Source organism: Schistocerca piceifrons, chromosome X (assembly GCF_021461385.2).
Source record: "Schistocerca piceifrons isolate TAMUIC-IGC-003096 chromosome X, iqSchPice1.1, whole genome shotgun sequence".
Taxonomy (NCBI): domain Eukaryota; kingdom Metazoa; phylum Arthropoda; class Insecta; order Orthoptera; family Acrididae; genus Schistocerca; species Schistocerca piceifrons.
The window spans coordinates 374,304,564-374,328,979 of record NC_060149.1 but is presented as its reverse complement, the minus strand read 5'-3'; the positions used below and the strand labels follow the sequence as shown (position 1 = coordinate 374,328,979).

Below are 24,416 nucleotides of genomic sequence, written 5' to 3'. Positions count from 1 at the left end.
TATGATTGCAGTATCTCGTCTTTAGACATCTCAGCGCCAATGTTATTCTTTAGAGTATCAGCGCTCATTCAATATGTTGTCTTCCACACAAGTACTACAACACAACAGAATAGGCTATTTCCACGCTGTCCCTCTAATTATATCTGCCATTAATTTCCCGAGCCAACGGCCTTGCCAAAGTGGTAACTCCAGTTCCCGTCAGATCACCGAAGTTAAGCGCTGTCGGGCTGGGCTAGCACTTGGATGGGTGACCATCCGGTCGGCCGAGCGCTGTTGGCACGCGGGGTGCACTCAGCCCTTATGAGGCAAACTGAGGAGCTATTTGATTGAGAAGTAGAGGCTCCGGTCTCGGAAACTGACATACGGCTGGGTATGCGGTGTGCTGACCATCTGCCCCTCCACATCCACATCCAGTGACGCCTATGGGCTGAGGAGGACACGGCGGCCGGTCGGTACCGTTGGGCCTTCATGGACTGTTCTGGAGGAGTTTCGTTTATTAATTTTCCAATAGACCAGCGTGCGAGGACAAACCTTTAACAAACTGGAACAAAATACGCACGAAAATACTACATTCCCTCAGCCGGCAGTTTGATCTGGACTTAATTTGCATTCGCTTGTTATTTATGTCCTCCCTGAGGTGAACAACGTAGCAGCAAACAATCTGTTGCTCTTTTGTCGACTTAAAATGGTTAAAAGGAAAACAATTTTTTTATTAAGATAAAATAACGATAACGAAATGAATAGTGTGATGTTGGGTACGTAAGTTCTACCTGTTCGTTTGGGATGATGATAGTGGAGTTCCCTGGTAATGTTAGCTGGAAGGATTGGGTAGAGATTTTATCGCGGAGGATAACATAGGAAAAACGTTGGGCTGTGTATAGGACAGAACCAATAGATGGGATGTATGTGTTAGAATGGGCTGGAGGAATTGCCACTAGGTACGAAAAAGATGGGTTAGGCCTTTAATTGCAGAGTGAGCAGTAGTATCAGTTTAGGTGATACGGCGGGTAGTTATAAGGAAATGATTTCATGATCTTGGAGGTAAATCTGATCAGAACTACACTGGGGAAGGATGTGAAGCGTTTCGTGACGGAGAAAATGTAGGACATGTTTGTTGAGATGATGCAGCTGGTGATGGTTGGCGAGAACGGTAGATAAAAATGGTGATAAGACTCAGTTTTTTGGGAACTGTACCACAGGTGAAAGTGTTCTGGGTGTTTGAGAGTGGAAACTTCAAAATTTTTTTATGTATGTTCCGATTACCGGTTTCGATCACTGTTGCAGGTCATCTTCATCCATATAGCAGTATATCCATTTCAATAAACTGTTCCACGTCTGTTCTGCTAGCAGTTTGAGGAGCCACAAATGGTGGTGGTGGTTAGAGTTTAACGTCCCGTCGACAACGAGGTCATTAGAGACGGAGCTCATGCTCGGGTTAGGGTAGGATTGGGAAGGAAATCGGCCGTGCCCTTTCAAAGGAACCATCCCGGCATTTGCCTGAAGCGATTTAGGGAAATCACGGAAAACCTAAATCAGGATGGCTGGAGACGGGATTGAACCGTCATCCTCCCGAATGCAGGAGCCACAAATCATCACGGCATGTCGAACAGGGTTTTGCCCCTCTACTAATCAACTACTCGAAATTATTTTTAGGTCCTCAATCTACTAGCATAACAGACATGCGCAGAAATGTGCTCTAATGGATACATTGAGATTTATATAGGACAATGAATACGAAGGTGAAGAGAAAGATGACCTGTAAGAAAGATCTAAGCCCGTAAGCGGTACAATATAAAGTGACAAAATTATTATCTGACTATCTTCATTACAATGAAATGTTTACAGTGCTCTACGTCTTCATATCTTCAGTTACCAAATGCATAAGCTGGTACGGGAGACGGACGGGGAAAAATTAGTTCGCTAAGTAGGTGTCACTCTAAGATTTGGAGAGAGCAGTAAAGTGTGGAAGCAGATGAAGTCGACGCAACATTTTCATATGCGGAGAGGGGTCGGATTAGGGTTTCGTACGCATGGCTAACCCCAGTCTGAGCTTCAAACGGACTCGTCTCCGCATTGCTGTGAGTTGGGCACACACGGCCGGACTGGACCAGCTGCTCCGTCTATCTGATACACAGTCTGCAACTCCTGAGGCATTTCCAAGCTCTCGAGACAGTTGTCTTGCAGACATTATTAGATTTCGTCGTGCAGTTCAGGCCACAAATCGGTTCCCGTTGTGGACTGATTGCTTGTGGTCGATCGCGCAATGGCTTACGGCGAACATTTCCTGTGTCGCGGAACCGTCGTCAAAACCTTGGATTGGCGCTCTGTGGCCAATAAACGCTGCTGAGACAATAGTGTGTTCTGACCTGCATCAAAGGCGCCTTCGAATTCCGTCGTGAAAAACAGATTTCAAAGAGCCCCTTTGTGACATAAACAAGACACTCTGCTGACAATGAAAGTTCAAACATGACAAACACTTATCGTCTAATAAACTAATATTCCTTATGCCTGAATCACGTTCCTAACAGAAGTGCAAGACTCATACTTTCTTATATAATCTACAGGTATTGCAAATACCTCAGATCCTTAGTCGGGATAATGCACGTGGTAAAGGATCCTAAATTGTAAACATTAAGGTAGGAAAGTAATTGTCACAGCAACAACTTAAGCTCATGGTAACAGTTCAAAGTAATGGCCGCCAGTCTCGATGTGTGAATTATAACAATTTTAGCGCACCCTCTCGTATATGCGTGTTGTCTGTTGTACAATGGGCAGGCAGCAAGGGATCTTATGAAGCATTTCTCCTTCAGACTCCACGGAGGTTACTTGTATTAATGATTTAACTTCGTAGGAAAAAAATTCATGTGCTGGTCATTTGATAGAAGCTGCCTTTCCTTTCGTGCAATGAGGACACACATTCATGTAGGAAGGTACACTATAATGTACACTATAATTGAAACTACGACCGCTTGTCATCAGCAAGATGTACAAATGTGGCAGTACATCTCGAATAAATATCAGAAATCGTTTGTCATTGAAACTACATGGGAGATGATCAGCTCCTATTCATTTATCTTGTGCAATGTAACATCACAAGTTATCTGGAGAATGTTTGCTTGTGTTCTGAGAACAGCTTCGCGTATGGATTTTCATCGCGCGGGGTAGTGTCACCAACGTCGAAGCAGCATCTTGTTTCTAATGGAAGGTAATCAGTTCACAAATACAAACCTCACATACAATGCTCGTTCAAGAGTCGTACCGTGTAAAATATTCATTTCCGACCATTGTTTTCTAATCTCAGTATATTATGCGTAGGATATTCTACCCTATCTATAATCTTGACCCTAAATGAATTGACCACCCTGTAGACAGTATGATTTTGATTTTTTGGGAAACACTGACTATCATTTAAAATTATCACTACATTTTGTCTTTTCAATTTACATTTTTTATTAACATAACCTGAGGCCATTACTAAAGTATATGATAACTAAACTACGCGATAATTTTATGGTGACAATTCCAAACTCGTGGCATCCTTCGCTGTATACTATCTGCGAATTTCTAGAGTAGTGCAATATCCATCGGCCACGGATTATCCTGTTTTACTTCTTTTCACTTCCATTATCGATAATATACAAATCCAACATTACAGTGATCATGTACTACCATACTCATTCACAGGACACACGCAAACACTAGACATACAGTGAGGATACAGAGAAGACTCTATTTCAATGTTTCTGCATACCTCACTAACTTCTGGGAAAATATGACAACGTTGAGGTTCAAAATGGAAACTACATATTCCACCAATACCCTGGTCCAACGTCTGGCAGACTTTGCCAGTACTAGCGAAAACAAAAGAAAAAAAGAAAAAAGTTGTCACCCAGAAATACTGAACATGGATTGAAAGTGCTTCAAACATAGTTATTAATAATCATCACACTACACTGTAAAAGATGTTCCTTTCAAACTTATAACGGAAAATCGAAGTAAAACTTAATTCATTTCTATGAATGTAACTCCATCTTTTGTCTGGAGTATGGGGCTGCGGTGCGCTCCTGAGTTGCTGACAGTTGTCCAAGGAGCACACATGCCCGTAATAATCGTTACGAGACCAGTTAAGAATGCTATTGTATTTTGTAACACGAAGGTTACTTGATGTAAGCAGGTCTGAAGATGACGTAATGTGTCGTCCAAATTAGTAGCCTAAAAATAAAACCTAAATAACTGCGATTGGTATTGTTTTATTGGATAACTCATTTCTTTCCAAGCGACAGTGTTCATTGGTAAGAACCATTCTACTAAGAAACACAACATAATATAATTGTCTCTCGTACAAAAAGTGTGTGACGTGTGTAAGGGTAACGCCAGTCAATTTTTTTTACCTCTTTCTTGTTGGAGTTGGAGAGGATCTCTTACAGCGAGAGCTATTGCACTGATATCTAAAAATATGACACAATTGAATAAACATTTTACGACTGGTTGCAAATTTCGTACACCATTTTATGTGTGTTATTACTAATCACGAATTTGTATTGTCATCTAGAAGTAGGTGTAAGTAGATGAATGACGAACACTAACTTCACTTAACGAAGGTTTATTCAGCACTTGCACATACAAGAGGGCGGAGCTAACTGCCTCCGGCCAGAGCACATACAGTATGTATACAGCTACAGAACTTAATGATTCTTGACATTTTTGGATACTTCTAGAATGTACTCGGACCGAATATAGAAATTAAAACTGTACAGTGTCGGTGTGTTTTGAGCTCACGACCCTCCATGCAACAGTTCAGTGTCATAACCACTACACCATGGTGCTACTCAGCTTCTCCTGCTACAGTATTTATCAATTGGTATTTGTTTTAGTCTCTGTACTTACTGTTTTTCTCCAATTGTAATGTAATGGAATGAGCAACATCCACACCAGCACTTGCAGGACGAGCACTTTTGCCCGAATGGCGTGCGCGAGCCCTACACAGTGTTATTATTATTATTATTATTATTATTATTACTAGCAATAGTAGTAGTAGTGGTAGTGATGGTAGTGGTGGAGGTGGTAGTGGTCAGACAAAAAGTAGTTGCAGTCTGAAGTCTTTCAGTTTCTGCCGGTTAAGATGTAAGGACGCTAGTAATTAAGTGGTATACGGACGGTAGCTACGGAGTACACATTCTAACTCTGTTGACTTTTAATGGAGGTGCACGGTGTGGGTGAAGTAAGTGTCAGTAGGAAAGCATATTTTGTAGCAAGTGTTTATCTTAAATGTGGGTAGTTGGTTTTCTTGCCTTAGAATGAGTTCGGGGTAGCACTCGGGATGCACTGACGAGAAGAACACGGCAAGTGCCATAACCTGATTCCCAGAAACATCGCTCAGTGAAAGAGCGGTCTAAATAAACGATCACGTGTCTTGGCTTATCCGTAGATACTCTACCGTTTCTAAGAAAACAACGGTCAAATTATTCGAGATTCACTATATGCCTTTTAGCGCATAATTAGTTCGAGCGAAGCAGTGGAACAGTGGTCAGCATCGCGGCTTCACAGTCTTGCGCCCCGAATTTGAATCCCGATTATTGTTTTTAATTTTGTTTCTCTTTTGTGTTTTTCGCCCATGTCCGTAGAAGACTACTACATGAATGTTTTCCAGTGTATGCTGAAATAACGTTCTCGTTTTTCGTCAGCTAATTGTCTGTCTATTGAGAAAATTAAAGAAAAAAACAATAAAAGAATGATAAAATTATTTGAAACAGTTTTCACCGGAATTCCTACAGTGTATCTTGATTCATCAGTTACAAGCGCCGGTTTTCTGAAAATTATACGTTGTGCTTCTTTTGCGGCGAAATTGTTGCCAATGAGTGAAATCTTCAGCAATGCTAACGATGTTTCTTTCCCAAATGAGATTCATACGAAGAAATGTCACTGTGGCGATGCTCATGGTGTTCGAAATTTGTATGCTTCGAACGTTTCTTAGATCGGTATCAACCAAAAGAATGTACCAAATCTTCCGCCGGCCGAAGTGGCCGTGCGGTTAAAGGCGCTGAAGACTGGAACCGCAAGACCGCTACGGTCGCAGGTTCGAATCCTGCCTCGGGCATGGATGTTTGTGATGTCCTTAGGTCAGTTAGGTTTAACTAGTTCTAAGTTCTAGGGGACTAATGACCTCAGCAGTTGAGTCCCATAGTGCTCAGAGTCATTTGAACCATTTTGAACCAAATCTTCCTCAAGATTAAACTACGAAAAAGATGTAAGAATTGATATAAGAATTAAAGGTAAGGAATCGAAAATGTTAAAATATTGTAACCCCTGCAAATACGATACACTCATTCACTGAGGCGACGGAAGTCGTGGTCATGGAGTACCTACTAATATCGTGTCGAACGTCGTTTTTCCCGGCGTAGTCCAGCAACTTGACGAGGCATGGACTCAACAAGTCCTTCGAAGTCCCCTGCAGAAAAAGTGAGCCTAGCTGCCTCTACAGGCGTCCATAATTGCGAAGTTATTGCCGGTGCAGGATATTTTGCTCGAACTGACCTTTCGATTATGTCCCATAAGTGTTCGATGGGATTCACGTCGGGCGATCTGGGTGGCCAAATGTGTCGCTACGTTTTTCAAAGCAATCGTGAACAGTTGTTGCTCGTTGACATGGCATCGTTATTTGCGAGCAGTCGTCTAAGGTCCAACCGACATGATCACGAGCCCAAGAGAGGCTCTGCAGTAGATGTGCTGTTAGCAAGGGCACTCCAGTCGGTCGACTGCTGCCATAGCTCATTAACTCCACATTCCACTGCACTGTCCTAAGTAATACTTTCGACGTACATTCTACAATGATTTCTGCTGTTATTTCGCGCAGTGTTTCACAACCATGTTTAAGATTTTGTATTTTGATGTAGTTTTCTCAGGATGTGATTTCTATCTCTCTCTCTCTCTCTCTCTCTCTCTCTCTCTCTCTCTCTCTCTTTCTCTCTCTCGATGAGAGGAGAGCAGCTTTGAAGCTATTTGATCAAACACTTCCACTGAAAAAAAAAAAAAAACTGAAAGATATTGCCGTGTCGAATTAGCAGCCGAGGGCTGCTCGAAGGTCAAAACGAAACCAACGGAATACGAAAGTTTTTACTTTAATTACAATCCCTTCTCGGAATATTATTTGCACAGTCTTGGTGGGAGTGCTATCAGTGACAACCCTGAGGAAACGCTGCTGCTCTCGATCGGAGCGCTGTCCGTGTTGAGAGGCAATGCCTGAAATTAGGTAATCTCGGCACATTCTTGACACTGTGAAACACGCAGTATTGAATTCCCTAACGTTATCCGAAATGGAATGTTCTACGCATCTAGCGCAAACTACCATTTTGCTTTCAAAGTCTAATTCCCTTCGTGGGGCAATAATCATGTCGGGACCTTTTCCAAATTTATCACCCGAGTACAAATGACAGCTCCGTCAATTCACTGCCCCTTTACACCTACCGTACACGATACAACAGCCGTCTATATATGCCAGGATATATTGATCTCTCACGACCTTACGTCACCTCAGTATTTATTATACAAAAATGTATGGCACTTTTTTGTGAAACCCAGACATAATATTACGTTTTATATAAATTTTTTTATGAAACATTTGTGTGGGAGCCTTCTACGAACACTGGAAGATAAATGAAATAAGATTTAATTATATTAAAAAAAACGGATTTCCAACATGGGACACAAAAACGTGAAGCTTCGACGCTAGCCACTGTGTCACCTCTTCGATTCAATATACTGCCAGCTACTGCAAAAATTTTGACCGTCGTTTTCTGAGAAACGGTCGAGCATCTACGGATAACCCGAGACACATGGTCGCTTATTTTGAATGATTTCGGAGTTATAGAATCTATACGAAACTTACTGATTTTAGCCATCAGACATTTGTTATCATCGTGAATAGGCACAGCCCTGTAATACTAATCTGAGCATATAGCAAAGGTAGAGATGATTTTCAAGCTGGTTACATGTATGTATAATGTTTCTGCCCATCAGTTACTTAAATGTTTATTACTTTTATTTCTGGAGGTGGTGAAATCGCGAATGAAATTACTGGGAAACTGGGTGATGGTACTTGCTGCGTTCCCCTTGTGAGTATTGTTTCACTACTTAAAAAAAAGAATATTAGAAATGGGCAGTATCAGCTCTGCCATTGGCTCATTAGTTCGTGGTGTAATAAAACACCTATGAAAACTAAATATCATTATCTTTCGTCATTTTAAAAATGTTCAAAGAAAATTCCATATTTTCTGAAGTGTGGTTACGTGCTAATGTTGACGATGGTGACGGAATGGACGGAGAGACAAGGGGATACTAGGTAATATCGGTTTGCACACACAAGGAGATCGTGCCCGCACCGCATCACCGATTTCGTCCAAATTTGTGATAAGTGGCATGCTGCAATGTAGTGACTCAGAATTTTTTGTGTGGAGACACTTCAAGCTTTCTTAAGAAAGCAAACATTAGTAACATTCCACAACTTTGTTCCTCATGTCTGCGTATTTATTTCTCAACATAGTGAACCTGACGACGAACATGTTTCTCCCAACGAGAGAGCAGTTCGTTGACACCGTCATTGTGGAATGTTTGACTTTGTCGGCGGAGCTACAGCCTCACCTCTCCTGCACTACTTGATCAATATCAAAGTGAAGTCCTCGAAGGTATTCTTTAATATTTGTAAACTGATGAAAATCGAATGAGACAATGTTGGGACGGTATGGAGGATGATCAGTGAGAGGGAATCCAAGGCGTCGGATTGTTGCAAACGTCACAAAGCTCATGTGTGGTCTAGCAGTGTCATGCTGCTGGAGAGGGAGTTCCATTTATAGACGTTACACGCTACAATTCGGTGCACTCTAGCCGCAAAGGGTTTCAAATATGTAGACATGAAGAATAAGGCGTCTAATGTTAATAAGGTTTGTTTTATTTAAAAATATTTAAGAGCTGTCACATAATAAATTCGGAGGCATTACTTTTCAGCATGTCCTCATATATGCATGGCTTGGCCAGAGATGGGAGTGACGCAAGTGAGAGCTCCAGATAAACAAGTGATCAGAAAAAATAGCTTTTTTGGGGGCGGGGCGCTCGAGGCATGAGGCATTACTCGTGTTGACGTAGATCCTACGCAGCGGTGGGCGCAGTGGAAAGAGCACAGAAAGGTAATCATATGGTAGTGTGGTCGAGTCCGTATGCGGAAACTTCTTTATTTCCTATTTTCACATTACTTACGCTCCAAATAAACCAAAATAATGCTCATTATATTGTATTGATTAATATTTTCACGAGAAGCATGAAAAGGAAAGGCAAAAGACATTTTGGGAGTGCAAATAAAGTTCCAAGAAATGTTTGTATTTACAGCTCCCACCAAGACTGTGCAAATAATATTCCGAGAAGCGATTGTAATTAAAGTGAAAACTTTCGCATTCCGTTGGTTTCGTTTTGACCTTCGAGCAGCCCTCGGCTGCTAATTCGACACGGCAATATCTTTCAGTTTTTTTTTTTCAATGGAAGTGTTTGATCAAATAGCTTCAAAGCTGCTCTCCTCTCATCGAGAGAGAGAAGGAGAGAGAGAGAGAGAGATAGAAATCACATCCTGAGAAAACTACATCAAAATACAAAATCTTAAACATGGTTGTGAAACAACAACTGTGTAAATCTGAAGAGGTTGAAAAATCAGCCAAACAGTTGAAAAACAAAAGTTTATTAGCCATTGACCTAGGTTTCAACACATGTAAAAATGTCTTCTCCAGAAGGGGGCCTACCCTTTAGGAAGAAGATATTTTTAGAAATATCGAAACTTAGGTCAATAGCTAATAAACCATTGTTTTGCAGCTATTAGGCTGTTTCTTGAACCTCTTCGCATCAAAATAAATTACGTTGTGCATCACCAGCTATCCTCACCAATATTTGGCCACATGAGGCGTTACGTATGGTTTGCTGCCAAACTGTGCAACGAGAGAGAATCTTTTATGATTGTGAACTAAGTTTGTTTCTCTATAGAAACTTTGAAACAGCTACGTAGTTGTAAAACGCCGCCTTTTATAACGGGTAAAACATGCCGAGAAAATTTCTGCTCACCTGCACGTGTAAATCACCAACTACAAAATAATAAAAATGTCGAAGTTTACGGATGAAATTCTCGTATACGCCTTAGAATGTCTTCCTGGAATTTTATTTGCAATTTAATAGTTTGCTTCGCCTTTCCTTTTCATGTCTTTTATGTAAATATTAATGAGTACCTTATGCTAAGCGTTATTTCGATTCATTTGCCGAGTAAATAATGTAGAAATTGAAAATGAAAAAAATGTTTCCGCATACGGAGCCCTCGGAGTGACGTTCCGCATTCTTTCCCCATCTCCAAACGCTGCCTGTAAACTACGCTAACATAAATGGCTAACGCTTCACTCGATCCACGCCAAAAATGATACACTCCTGGAAATGGAAAAAAGAACACATTGACACCGGTGTGTCAGATCCACCATACTTGCTCCGGACACTGCGAGAGGGCTGTACAAGCAATGATCACACGCATGGCACAGCGGACACACCAGGAACCGCGGTGTTGGCCGTCGAATGGCGCTAGCTGCGCAGCATTTGCGCACCGCCGCCGTCAGTGTCAGCCAGTTTGCCGTGTCATACGGAGCTCCATCGCAGTCTCTAACACTGGTAGCATGCCGCGACAGCGTGGACGTGAACCGTATGTGCAGTTGACGGACTTTGAGCGAGGGCGTATAGTGGGCATGCGGGAGGCCGGGTGGAAGTACCGCCGAATTGCTCAACACGTGGGGCGTGAGGTCTCCACAGTACATCGATGTTGTCGCCAGTGGTCGGCGGAAGGTGCACGTGCCCGTCGACCTGGGACCGGACCGCAGCGACGCACGGATGCACGCCAAGACCGTAGGATCCTACGCAGTGCCGTAGGGGACCGCACCGCCACTTCCCAGCAAATTAGGGACACTGTTGCTCCTGGGGTATCGGCGAGGACCATTCGCAACCGTCTCCATGAAGCTGGGCTACGGTCCCGCACACCGTTAGGCCGTCTTCCGCTCACGCCCCAACATCGTGCAGCCCGCCTCCAGCGGTGTCGCGACAGGCGTGAATGGAGGGACGAATGGAGACGTGTCGTCTTCAGCGATGAGAGTCGCTTCTGCCTTGGTGCCAATGATGGTCGTATGCGTGTTTGGCGCCGTGCAGGTGAGCGCCACAATCAGGACTGCATACGACCGAGGCACACAGGGCCAACACCCGGCATCATGGTGTGGGGAGCGATCTCCTACACTGGCCGTACACCACTGGTGATCGTCGAGGGGACACTGAATAGTGCACGGTACATCCAAACCGTCATCGAACCCATCGTTCTACCATTCCTAGACCGGCAAGGGAACTTGCTGTTCCAACAGGACAATGCACGTCCGCATGTATCCCGTGCCACCCAACGTGCTCTAGAAGGTGTAAGTCAACTACCCTGGCCAGCAAGATCTCCGGATCTGTCCCCCATTGAGCAACTTTGGGACTGGATGAAGCGTCGTCTCACGCGGTCTGCACGTCCAGCACGAACGCTGGTCCAACTGAGGCGCCAGGTGGAAATGGCATGGCAAGCCGTTCCACAGGACTACGTCCAGCATCTCTACGATCGTCTCCATGGGAGAATAGCAGCCTGCATTGCTGCGAAAGGTGGATATACACTGTACTAGTGCCGACATTGTGCATGCTCTGTTGCCTGTGTCTATGTGCCTGTGGTTCTGTCAGTGTGATCATGTGATGTATCTGACCCCAGGAATGTGTCAATAAAGTTTCCCATTCCTGGGACAATGAATTCACGGTGTTCTTATTTCAATTTCCAGGAGTGTATTTCTTTCTGAACACTTGGCCATATGGACCTATCACTTGTAATTTAAATATCTCGTCGAGCCCCACCTACGTTACAAATTTTGACGAAGTTCGGTGATAACGAGAAGGCGCGGTCAGTGGTCTCAGAAAGGTTGGGAACCTATTGCGTGGAGGGTGAGGCTGCTCGATGAGTCTGTAGCTCCTAAGCCAATCGTTTGACCGATCGCTGATGAACAGACTGTTATGATGCCGTTGGAAGCAGGAGTTCCAAGCCCAAGTGCTGCTGATAGCTGAGTGTGGAACATTTACACTGAGGTGACAGTCACACGATAGTGATATGCAAATATACAGATGGTGGCAGTAACGCGTACGCAAGGTATTGCACTGCATCGGTGGAGCTGTCATTTGTACTCACGTGATTCTTGTGAAATAGTTTTCGCCGGTATTATAGCCACTCGACGTGGATTAATAGACTTTGAACGTGGAACAGTAGTTGGAGCTAAAAATTAGGGACATCACACTTTGGATATCGTTAAGAATTGATAGGTGAGGTTCGATAATGAGTAATTTCGTAGTCGACAGTGATCACCTTAACCAAAACGTGAACTATTTGTTTTAGCGCCACAACATTGTATTATACGCAAGTATTTTCGTTCTGTTGTCATGTCAGGAGTTTCTACGAGTTATTCATAATGCGGATGATTACTTCTAGCCCCATACAAATTCTTCAGGAGAGTTACCGTAAAATCAAGACTATGATGATTGATTCATCTACATCTATGTACATAATCCGCAAGTCATTATGCGATCAACTGTGTGGGTGGTTCTTGTGCCACTACAAGTCATTTCCTTTCCCGTTCCACTTGTAAATAGAGCAAAAGGAAAACCACTGCCTATATAACTTTGAACGAGTAATGATTTCCGTCGCTGGAATTCGAAGTGAATTTATACCGTCATGGTTATAGAGTTCCCGACCACTATTAGTCAGTCCATTCTCTCTTTTAAAACAACTATGGAATCCCCAAATTGACTGATTCTCTCAGTTACATTCGGAAAGAGGGTGGAAAGAGACAATCGTGTGACAGGATATTGACAACAGCAAATACCGCTGCGGTGTACTGAGAAACACGATCCATTCGTGGCTAGAGCTCACATTCCTCGTACTCTCATTGACTCGCTAAATTCACTTGATATTCCCTTTCCATTTGAATGACTCGTGGTACATAATCCTCACGTAAACTAAGACACTGAGACAGAAATTTCAATTTTTTGGCTACAGAAATGCTATTCTTCACATAAGTGACAACTTTTAATATCTTTCACGATGCGTTATAAGGCTGAGCGACCAATACCATGATCAGAGTGGCGTACTGGCAGCAGTGTGTCCGTAGCCCCGTGGCACCGCCCGAGTCTCGTGTTCCAACGGTTAAGGGAATCGTCAGTTCTAACCGTTTTAGGGGCAGAGCGTGCGATTTTTTTTTGTATTATTTCATGGAGCTGCGAATTCCCATAAAATATTCTGTAACAAAATCAGAAGAAAACCTTTACACATCAAATCCTCTTGGCAGCTCGACTCAATAAGTTGTGTTAATGGTCGTAGATCTCGGCTTTCTGACTGCCAAGCTGCTATACAATACAAGCGTCTCTGAAGAAATTCGAATCGACCGTCAACGATACGAAATTCAATATTGTTCTTCACTTAAGACTCACATGCCAGGGTGATAAGTGTGAAGGAAATAAATTGATTAGCAAATCGCAAGAAAATACTTTCAGCTCAAAGTGCAATGGTGAAAAACTTACAATGCTGCACAACAGGTAACGCCTCTTTCCGCTGCTGACAAGCAAATTTTGGGTTTCTAGGAATATGTAACTTCATTTATGAAATGCCACATTTGCATACCTGTTGAGTATGACACAACATACCATTTAAACACAGACCCAATCGAAATCTAAGTGAATAGTATTTTACTAATTCGTGCAAATAGAGGCACGCTTGTGTACAGATACTCAGTTTTGGTAAAACAGACTTTCGTCGTAAGGTTATCGTGGGTAGTTTTATTTCATTTCTTACAATACAGTGCACAGTTTTCGTAAGGTTTCTTTTACTGTTGTTAAAACAATACTACACATGAGAGAGAAATTAATCATCAACGATATATGCGAATTCTCTGAAGTTATCTATAACAGTCTGACAATGCACATGCAGTTTATTGATTATGTGCATGTAGAAAACTTGTTCTGAGTTAAAGCTGTCAAACAAGGTTTGAAGAAGAATAAAATGCCACTACCAGACGACAGCTAATGTAGAAAATACTTTTCTGACATTTTGGCACGATGCGGTCTCCCCATACATAATACAAAAGCTTCGAGACGCATTTTGTGTCTGGCCGTCTATTAAACCTGAAAAGAACAAAATGACGCAGAAGTTAGCCTTTTTTCCACATGCGACTATTTTGCGTTGAGAAGTGAAGAGAATTATGTTCATAGTTCCGTTAAATTGATAACTTCAGCAGACAGCAGAATTGCGTTTTAAAAAATGTAGCAGCGAATGTAATAGAACACGCGACGTCTTATCAACAGTGCGCGATGCTTACCGTTACGCTACTAGCTGTGACACAGCGACCCAGCTCTGGAAGTGAACAACAGTTCCTCCAGAACTTCCGCATTCCACAGTGCTGTGAGATAATGCATATGGCCGGTCAAGACTTCTGAGAGACAGACAGTTACAGCATTTCTTTTGCACTCCACGACGGTTTCAACAAACAGATAGCGCAATAGAGTAGCTGAAATGGAAAGGAACATTTCGTATTTTAATTTCTGCATCCTACACTGTTGGCAGTTCTGTGTAGGTGGCAGTTACGTTATTTTATTTCTGTGATTACAAAATAGAGTCGAATGTATGCACTGGGTAGCCAAGGCACCTAGTTCATGGCGATTCGGTCAACCAAGTAAATGAATGTACTGAAAATCCTGCAAACCACTACAGGGAGCCTGTGTGTCAGAATTCTCATCTTGTGTGCCGCAACGGTGTTACAATAGAGAAATGAGTCGTAGAGAAGAGGGTTTGGTGGTCTGTTGGACCGATGATAGTTTCATATGATGGTGGTCTGGGTTCGATTCCAACTTATGCCGATGTTTATTGATAGGGAGAGGCAGATTCTATTCTCTTCTGGCGACGCCAAGTGAAGAAGGTATAATGGCATTGTGGTCTGAAAATCACATTAAACATGATATTCCTTCTCTACCAAGTACACGTTAGGTTGAACCACAATAAAGTCAGGAGTGGCGACATGTACAAACTCTTTCACCAGTAACCTTTCTTATACTAGTTATTTATTTCTAGTGACGAAACAAACCCTGTGTACGGTCACAGGACACTTATTCCATCTTTTATTTGAGCTTCTGTATGTCGATAAAATTGGTTCTGAACTGGGAATGCAACTCAGACCGCCCTTAACGCGGAATTTGATCCCTTCGTGACAATACAGCTCGACTACAACTTGTTGTTTGTTCAAAACTCCAGATTCCTCAACATCTTCACATATTGCGCATGAATGGGTTGGAATCCTGGCCCACCACTAAAGTTTTCACTATGTATTATCAAGCTCTAGCATGAGAACACCTATCTGCTGGTGGATAATAATTTTGGTTTTTAATGCATTTCCATTCGTTGTCAACACTAACGATATCTGACGTTTTTGACTCCCAGTGAGACACAGAACTATTTGAGAGATCGCTCTATGTTCAAGGATGTTATTCCGTGCTGCTGGTGGAGAAAAATTCAGTAGCTGACGTCTCTTTTTGTGTAGTCAACAACGATATGTTTGGGGTTCGATTCTCAGTCAGCACTGAACTCTTCGTCACATTATTTCTAGTTCAAACGTGCTCACAGGTCGCTGCTGGTGTAACAAACCCATACTTAACGTTCCTTTTCTCTAGAATATAACAGAGATACGTGCCGGGTTGGAGGCCTGGGAAGGAAAAAAATAATGTTTCGTCTCGTCATTTCAGTTAATACATCTAGCTAGGTTGTTGTTGTGGTCTTCAGTCCTGAGACTGGTTTGATGCAGCTCTCCATGCTGCTCTATCCTGTGCAAGCTTCCTCATCTCCCAGTACCTACTGCAGCCTACATCCTTCTGAATCTGCTTAGTGTCTTCATCTCTTGGTCTCCCTCTACGATTTTTACCCTCCCCGCTGCCCTCCAGTACTAAATTGGTGATCCCTTGATGCCTCAGAACATGTCCTACCAACCGATCCCTTCTTCTAGTCAAGTTGGGCCACAAACTCCTCCCCAATTCTATTCAATACCTCATCATTAGTTATGTGATCTACCCATCTAATCTTCAGCATTCTTCTGTAGCACCACATTTCGAATGCTTCTATTCTCTTCTTGTCTAAACTATTTATCGTCCATGTTTCACTTCCATACACGGCTACACTCCATACAAATACTTTCAGATACGACTTCCTGACACTTAAATCTATACTCGATGTTAACAAATTTCTATTCTTCAGAAACGCTTTCCTTGTCATTGCCAGTCTACATTTTATATCCTCTCTACTTCGACCATCCTCAGTTATTTTGCTCCCCAAATAGCAAACCTCCCTTACTACTTTAAGTGTCTCATTTCCTAGTCTAATTCCCTCAGCATCACCCGACTTAATTCGACTACATTCCATTATCCTTGTTTTGCTTTTGTTGATGTTCATCTTATACCCTCCCTTCAAGACACTGTCCATTTCGTTCAACTGCTACATCTAGCTACTGCCGAGAAAATCCAATATGTCAAAGTTGGTTGTGGTTCGATACCAATCCGATTAGGTTCTGGGTTCGAATCCCTGTCCAACACAAAGCTTTACCTCATTGCATTTGAAGTAAGTTACTTGTGAAGAGGCAATATTTAACATCTCTCGTAGTTCGTTAACAGGGACAGTAGATGCTGGGTAGGAATTCGCGTCCTTTAAAAATGTTTACGTTATGTAATTTAAAGTTGATAATTGTTAACTGATACTGTCTAAAATCGAGGTATATCACTCTCTTTACGCCTAGTCAGGAATGACTGTTAATTTCCGTCAGTCACGAAATCTTAGTTTGCATGACCTGGGTTTGAATCCATATGCAGAACGAGGCGGTTCGTCGTGTCATTTGAAGTTCATAAATATTCTCAACTAGCTGCTCGTGAATAACGTGAATTTTTAATGACATTTTGTGTTAAATAACAAGTATGGTATGTTACTTTGAAGAGGAAATCGTGAATACGACGAACTTACTACGTGCATTACCTATCTGACGTAATAATGACAGTGCTAACATTTCAGGTATGTCATTTATTGCAATAAATGTGAGCTTACAAGCCTGAAGGACAGTCATATCTGTGATGAGGTGTCCCCTGATAGTTGTAGTATCGTGGTATTTCTTTACATCTTGAGTTGTTGCGATACAGAGCAGTGTTTTCCAGTGGTGACTTGTTGGAACCATTTTCAATAGTCAAACGACTGTACCAAGGAGCGATTAGATGACCTGCTAGACAGCTGCATTATGTGGGTTGCATGGGAATCAGGTGAAATGCAATTCAGGTCGTTCGGATACTTTTGAGCATGATTGTACCATTACTGTGTGATATATATATGGCGCAGATTTTATATGCTACCTCACGTTTTTAAAATGGGTGAACTCATTTCAAAGTATGAGCCGTGATTTAAGCACTACGACTCGAATGCGCTTTTTTACATTGATGGACCACCATCAGTGTCCTTTATCTTACTTTAGTTTACGCTTTGCAAATACGTGATTCTCTGTTTCTCTGAGGCGTATCGCGACTAATTTTTTATTAAGATGTTTAATTGCTTCAAGTGTACTCAAAATGCCGAAGAGGAAGTGTTCATTCCAAATAAAATATTCACATGAGCGGTTCTTCATAAAACGAAGAAGGCGTGAATATGAAACAGAATGTGTGATTTCTAAGTGTTAGGATATTATTGCGTATGGGGAAGAGCAGATATTAAGGATCATTTAGCTGACGTAAAGCACAAAGCAAAAGTGCACTATAGGAGCACTTAAAGTAATGGACAGTTACTTTGTTTGACAGCATCGAAATTAGCAATGTGCTGTCATACCGTTAAGCATCATCATGTCATTGAATTCAGTGTGCTATGCTTTCGTGCTAAGCTTGAAATTTTTTAATGTTTCCGAAGCCACAAAAAATGTGACTCTGGGCAAATCACCAGCAGTCGTGAAATGCTCGTAATTGTTAGCGCCCGACACCGCCAAACAAATACACAGTGATCTTACAAAGTTCCGTTATTTTTTGTGTAGCTGCTGCTGTTCGCAGCTAAAAGCGTCATTTGTTCCAATCTTTCACAGTTTTAAACATAAACACGTGGCGAACTACCGAGGCTGCAGCACCTCCAAACGCGCAGCCTCAAACCAGAGAGGACGAGCGGCCCCTTCCAGGCCAGTACAAGAGGAAAGGGGCTACGCCACAGCAACAGCAACGAGACCAACGCCACCCAGGCCAACACAAAAACGTCCAACGCCGCCACAGATGACCATGGCCGCGGACGTTGAACGGAGAACGCTCCTACCGCGGCAGACACTATCGGGTGCGGACCACAGACGGAGCAACAGATACCAGCCAGGATGGGCAAGGGGCACGGTAGGCGCTGACAAAGGCCACCACAGGCCGCCACCGACTCATAAACCGCAGAACAAGCCACAAGCCCAACAGACGACACCGCACCAGGAGAAACCAGTGGCAACATCTCACGCAGCAGAGCTCAGGGCGATGTTGAACGAGTTCAAACAACTCGTTATGCAAATTCTGCAGCTTATCGTGGCTACAGTGCAAGCGGCCGCCAAGGCCAACACCACAACAGCATCCACAACGCCCAGACATGGTTAACACCACTATTGGGGATCACAGCCTGCTTCTGGGACGCAAATAGTGTTCGCACCCAAGAAGGCGAGTTCCGGCGGTTTCTGCACAACGAGGCAGTGGACGTATGCCTCGTGACGGAAACTCACCTGAAACCTGGGGTCAACGTGCGGGCAGTAAATTACCGATCCTACGGCACAGGCCGAGAAACGGCAGGCGGTGGGACGCTGGTGTATGTCAAGACATCGCTGCGATACCATCCTGTACGACTTCCAGAGCTGGCGAAGGTGGAAGCTACAGGTGTCGCTGTTAGTACGTCGGCGGGGAAGATAACATTCATTGCAGCATACCAGCTACCGAGAGGGACACTACAACCAGCAGACTTCGAGGCGCTGCTGGCAGTGCGACTTTAACGCAAAACACTCGGAGTGGAACTCCCGAGTAACGAACAGCAGCAGCCAGTGGCCACTCCGAGTGGCCAGGAATCACGATGCGATTGTGGCAGGGCCCTGTGACTGTATCATATACCCACGACGCGGCCTCGCTGACGTCCTCGACGTCGCCATCATCAAGGGGGCAGCACAGAACACCGTCGTGTCCACCCGCTGTGCCCTGTCGCCAGATCACTTGACAGTGATATTCGACCTGGATACAGATGGCGTAGCACCACCGGAGAGCCCCAGAACGCTGTACAACGTCGACTGGGAGCACTTTCGAGTGCTCCTGGCACAGACAGAACCGCCACCCTCGATCCGGACGTCTTGGGAGCAGTCGCGGCCATCGTAGCATTCACGCGATACTCATTGGATGCAGCAGACGCAGCCACGTCGCAAGGACCAAGGAAACCACAGTACCACTCCCACTAGCTGCCTACTGACATCATAGATGTCATCTGGGAGAAGAACAGAATCCGTCGTGACTAGCAGGTTACGAGAGACCCCGCCGCAGAAACTTGAGCTCAACCGAAACCGCTGCCACATCGCGGCCGCATTAGCCGACCACAGGAACCGAGACTGGGCCGGCCTCATCGCAACGCTCAGGATTGACGAGGGCAGCGCGTGGAAAACCACCAAGAGATTCCTGAGACGTCGCCAACGCAATCCGCCGCTGCAGGCGGAGCGTGACGTCTTCGCAGAACCCGACACCATAGCCAGCGTGTTTGCTAACGCGTTTGCGGAAAAATTAACGCCGGTGGAAGACGACATCGACCACGAACACGTCCGCCTGGTGGAAGAGCGGCTTACTGCCTTCCTGGCCGTCAGAGCGGAAGATGACGAGATTGAAGAAACCACAGAAGAAGAGGGGCAACAACAGCTCGCCCTCCTGCCAACCAGGAAGGCAGGTGGCTGCGACGACGTCAACAACGCGCTGTTGAAACAACTGCCGCAGGTCGCAGTCCGCGTCCTGACGGCTATTTTCAACGCCGTTCTGAAGAGCTGCAGCTACCCCTCGGCGTGGAAGCATGCTGAGGTGGTGGCCATTCCAAAAGCAGGGAAGGACAACATTCTGGCCCAGAACTACAGACCGATCAGCCTGCTACCGTCCACCCGAAAGGTGTTCGAGCGCCTCTACGCAAGAAGGTTGCGCCGCCATGTCAGGGAAGAAGGTCTGCTTGCTGACGAGCAGTTCGGGTTCCGCAGAGGACACTCGACGCAACAGCAGCTGCTGCGTCTCGTGGAGCACGCGATAGGGGCTCTGGAATGTCGCGAGTACTTCGGGGCGGTGCTACTGAACGTCGCTGGCGCCTTTGACTGTGTTGGCACAACGGCCTTCTGTACAAGCTGCTCGTACACGGGGTGCCAGTTTCGCACGTCCGCCTGCTCCAATCATATCTACACGGACGTACCTTCCATGTGCGAGTCGACGATGGTACATCAACAGCTCGTCCCATCCGAGCGGGAGCACCACAGGGGTCCGTCCTCGGCGCCCTACTGCACTGTCTCTACACTGTTGACATCCCGAAAACGCCGATGGTACACCTGACACTTTATGCGGACGACAAAGCGCTGTTCGCGAAAAGCATGAACGTGCAACTGCTGCGTCGCCGCCTGCAGCTCGCCTGCGGCGAGATCGCAGCTTGGGCCACCAAATGGCGGCTCAAATTCAACGCAGGCAAGTGCCAGGCGGTGATTTTCACGTGGAAGAAGGTACCAGCGGACATCAGGCCAGTGCAGATCATGGGAGGTTCTATCCTATGGTCACGCATTGGTCGGAACCTCGGCGTTACACTGGACACAAACCTGACGCGGAAGGCGCATATTCGAGAGGTGCGGGCAAAGGCGCAGGCCAAGAAGCGCCTTCTGTACCCGCTACTGAACCCTGAGTCAACACTTCCTCCAGACTGCGACAGGACACTGTATTTAAGTCTCATCAGGCCAGTGTTGGAATACGTTGCCGTAGTCTGAGGAAACGCGACCGACAAATCAGTGAAGCTGCTACAAACCGTGCAGAACAAAGCCCTCACGCTTGCACTGCACCTGCCACGTGATTTCCCCACGAGGGACCTACACAAGTTGCCGAAATACTGACGCTGAAATAGCGTTTCCGGCTACAAGTTTCTACACGGCAACGAGAGCATCCAACAAGCAACTCGTCAGTGGCCTTTGAAGCCAAGTCCACTGCTGACCGACCACTCGCTAGCCGAAGCAGCTCCGCGAGTAGCGAACACGCACCAGTAGCGAAAGAAGCAAGAAGCCGAAAACAGTGACACCAAGAAGGAAATCCATAATTGAGAAAAAAAAAGTCCATAGGCAGCTGTAGGAAAAGCAGTATAGGCTGCTTAACCTACGACACACCAAGGCAAGAAGCCTTAAAGAACTTATGACCGCCAGTAGCCCTCATTCTGTCGTCAACCACTGTAGTGTGAGTTCGAGGTCCTGATCGTGTTCGCTAATCGTCAGTTTGCTCCGTTTTTGCGTGTGTATTACCAGTTGAGGTGAGAAATGAAGCAGTCAGCTGCATCAAGCAACGTCGACAGAAGTAGCGGCGGGTGGCAGAGACTGAGCAGGATGGGGAATTATCTGGTAAGTACAGATTAACTAATTTTGCTCTTCCACTAAGAATTTCGTAGTATTGAATACATTTATTTTTATCCTTTCAGCGCATATCCACCAACACAAAACGTGAATGAAATGCATGCCGTGGTGCAACAGCAGCAGCTGCATTGGCAGTAGTGTAAGTACGGTAGATACTCCACCTTTGTAATACTTGTGGTGACCAAGAAGACTGTAGTTGATTTTGAGGAACCAAAATCGATAACTGTAACATTTTTCACCAAAAATTTCGTATTGAATACATGTCGTACTGTTTCAGCATGGATCCAGCGCGTAATTGAAGAGGTCGAGAGGCAACAGCTGCAGCTGCAGCAACAGCAACAGCAGCAGCAGTGGCAGGAACTGCAGCAGCAGCAATATTATCGTACGTAGTACATACATTTTTCATCGATTAAGAAATGTGTTGTGACCGAGGAGTGTAAAGTTGTTGTAGATGATTTCGAGGGACCAAAATCGATAAATATTAGTTTTTCACTAACAATTTCGTATTGTTGCAGTATATGTCATCTATAGATAGTTTCTTTCCAAAAAATTTCAGCGTTTACGTAATATATAGCAGTTGTTGTTGTACATGATTGCAAGGATCAAAATCAATGAGACGTTCCTTCTTTTCTTTTCACTAAGAATTCCGTATTAATTTAGTATATATGTATCCATTACTTTTTTCATCTCCATGGTACTTTGCATACGTAATTAAATGTCGTCATATTCATGAAATATGTCGCGTATTTTTTGTACTAAATGATTTTCCGGCAGACGAATAAGGTGGACAGGGAGGGGTATGTGCTGGAGATACAGTATGTGATCAAAAGTATCCGGACACCTGGCTGAAAATTACTTACAAGTTCTTGGCGCCCTCCATCGGTAATGCTGGAATTGAATATGGTGCTGCCCCACCCTTAACCTTGATCATAGCTTCCACTGTCACAGGCATACGTTCAATCAGGTGCTAGACGGTTTCTTGGGGAATGGCAGCTTATTCTTCACGGAGTGCTGCACTGAGGAGAGGTATCGATGTCGATGGGTGAGGGCTCGCTCGAAGTCGACGTTCCAAAACATCGCAGAGGTGTTCTATAGGATCCAGGTCAGGACTCTGTGTAGACCAGTCCATTACAGGGACGTTATTGTTGTGTAACCACTCCCCCGCAGGCCGTGCATTATGAACAGGTGCTCGATCGTGTTGAAAGATGCAATCGCCACCCCCGAACTGCTCTTCAACAGTAGGAAGTAGGAAGGTGCTTAAAACATCAAAGTAAACCTGCGTTGCGATAGTGCCACACAAAACAGCAAGGGGTGCAAGCCCCCTCCATGAAAAACACGATGACTCCGTAACATCATGGCCTCCGAATTTTGCTGTGGGCACTGCACACACTGGCAGATGACGTTCACCGGGCATTCGCCATACCCACACCCTGCCGTCGAATCGCCACATTGTGTACCGTGTCATTTACCGGCGTGATATGTGGCTTATAAGCAGCAGCTCGACCAAAAATCCAAGTTTTCTCACCTTCAGCCTAACTGCCGTAGTACTTTCCGTGGATCCTCATGAAGTTTGGAGTTCCTGTGTGATGGTCTGGATAGATGTCTGCCTATTACACATTACGACCCTCTTCAAGTGTTGGCGGTGTCTGTCAGTCAACAGACGAGGTCTGTCTGTACGCTTTTGTGCTGTACGTGTCCCTTCATGTTTCCACTTCACTATCACATCGATTCGGTAACAGTGGACCTAGGGATGTTTAGGAGAGTGTAAATCTCGCTTACAGACGTATGACACAAGTGATACCGAATCACCTAACCACGTTCGAAGTCCGTCAGTTCCACGGAGCGCCCCATTCTGCTCTCTCACGATGTATAATGACTATTGAGGAAGGTGATACGAAGTACCTTGGAGTAGGTGGCAGCACAATGCACCTAATATGAAAAAAATATTTTTGGGGGTGTCCGGATACTTTTGATCATACTGTGTATGCAGTAGCTATCGCAGACCTAATGTAACTACATTTTGTAAAAAAAATAATTTTGTTTCCCGTAGATTTTATTATTAGATCATTATTGTTGCAGGTGATATCAGTGTGATGAATCGATTTGTTCTTGTCAGTTCAGGTAAGGTCGAAAGGTCGCATTGGGTGAAGAGGATGGAGGAAGACCCTCGTCTGGGTGAGGAGATGAGGGAGATGCCAACGAACAGAGCGAAATAGGTAGTACACACTCTGGTTTCAAATAATCTATGTTCTTTCTTTCCTTGCAGCAAGCAGTGTCTGGAACGTTGTACATAATTGTGTTCGTTATTCTTTCACTCTTCTAAAGCGGCTGCGTGGCTGCGTACGGGTAACAATTCCTGCAATACGCCGTGGCTTGGGTGCCAGTGATGGCGAAGCCCGTAAGGCTCCGCGAGCAAGGGCGCCGCTGGTCGCCGTGCGAGAAGCTGCAGCTGCCGGCACGCCTCTCGCTCACGCCGCCGTTCCCGACGCCACCGGCGTATATGATTGTGCAAGAAAAAGGGTGTTGGTAGGTCTCCTAAACTCATATGATACGATGCAGACTGTGTTTTTTCCAACTAGGATGCAGCGGAACAGTACCACAACCATAGACAATGTTTTTATTCAATCTTCATTATTAGATGGGCACTCTGTTAGT

At 44.6% G+C, this 24,416-nt stretch overlaps 1 long non-coding RNA gene and 1 pseudogene across 1 annotated transcript in view; one reads left to right on the top strand and one right to left on the bottom strand.

Annotated features, from left to right (window-relative positions):
- The window catches only part of LOC124723217, a 420,152-nt gene that overhangs the window by 132,288 nt on the left and 263,448 nt on the right, over positions 1-24,416 (bottom strand). The gene's annotated exons all lie outside the window — the stretch shown is intronic.
- LOC124723458 lies at positions 162-279 on the top strand (annotated as a pseudogene).